The sequence below is a fragment of the Hippopotamus amphibius genome, chromosome 4 (genome assembly GCF_030028045.1).
Source record: "Hippopotamus amphibius kiboko isolate mHipAmp2 chromosome 4, mHipAmp2.hap2, whole genome shotgun sequence".
Classification (NCBI taxonomy): Eukaryota; Metazoa; Chordata; class Mammalia; order Artiodactyla; family Hippopotamidae; genus Hippopotamus; species Hippopotamus amphibius.
In genome coordinates this window covers 162997615-162999064 of record NC_080189.1, presented here as the reverse complement: position 1 = coordinate 162999064, position 1450 = coordinate 162997615, and positions in this window count along the sequence as shown.

Genomic DNA, 1450 nt, shown 5'->3' with positions numbered 1-1450 from the left:
TGAGATAGATATTATTATCCCCATTTTATAGTTGAACAAACTAAGGCACAGAGAGTTAAGCAACTCGTCCAAGGTCATGCTGAAGGGCAGAGCTGGGCTTCCACCCCATGAGTATGACTCCAAAGCCCACACTCTGGAATGGGAAGCCCACTATGATCACAGATGTGTTTACAGAGGAAATCATTTGAGGCAAATGTAAAAGCACCCTGGGGACTTTGGGCACTTTTTACAGGAAATAGGTAAACTGGCTCAGCAGTAATCCTTTATTACCAGCTAGTAACGGACCACAGTTCTCAGATTAAGAGGCATGATGGACTGGAAGCTAGGGAGCTGGGTTCCAGTCCTGCCTGTGCTACTAATTAGCAGCTGACCTTAGACCTGTCATTTTACCTCCCTGGGATTCAGGATCCTTTTTTGTAAGGTAAAGGAATTCTATGGGCAGAACTCTAAGGACTCTTTCATCGTTCACATTCCATGATTCTTTGAGTCCGTAAGCAATGTCCTACCCCTAGAGACTGACATGAAGGGCAGACTTGAGTAAGCCCCTGTGCTGAATATCTTTTGTGTCCTCCTAGACGTCCTCTCTTCACCCTTCTCTGCCCCGTGTCCAGGAGGCTGACCAGTACAGGCTGCATCCCTGGGGCTCCCCTGCCCCCATCTTCTAGTTGAGTTTGGCCAGTGGTAAGTGTGAGTAGGAGGCAGGGAGGCCAAAGGAGAGAGAGATCCGATGTCTGCGTGGGCATGGGCACGTGCACGCACATGCGCGTGCATGCACATGCGCGCGCGCGCACACACACACACACACACACACACACACACACACACACAGCCCCCTTCCACATGTGCTTCTGCCCTTCCTGTCTGCGTTCTGACAGTGGCTGGGTTCCTCTCCTGCCACAGCTCCTCTTGGAGCACTTCCGCCCCAGCTCCCACTGGGCTGCAGGAACACCACTCCCACACCACATCCCTTTAGACTTAGGAATGGCCATGGCTTCCTGCTCTGCTAGTGCCCAGCTGCTTGCCCTTAACTTCCCACACCTCCTCTAAGCAACCCATTCATCCAGCGCTCTGGATTAAACCCTTGAATGTCATCTGTCTCCCACAGGACCCTGACTGCTGCAGCCCCTGGGAGTGGGGTGGCTTTCCTCCTTGTCATTGCCACCATCTCTCCACATGTCATAAACTAACATAGGAATCCCAGACCTCCTTTCCGAGTCCTACAGGCATTCTCACCAAGTCAGAGGGCCTAGAAATAGGCAATGTCAGGGTGAGGGGCAGGATTCTCCAATTCTCCTATGGTGGTGGAAGCATCCATACCAATGTTCTATTAGCCAAAGTCTATAAAAAAAAAAACAAAACTCCTGGGCTCTTAGGAGAGAGGCGACATGGAGTCAGACAGACCTGGGTTGGAATACGGGCTCAAACTCATGGGATTTGAACCCTGGCTCAG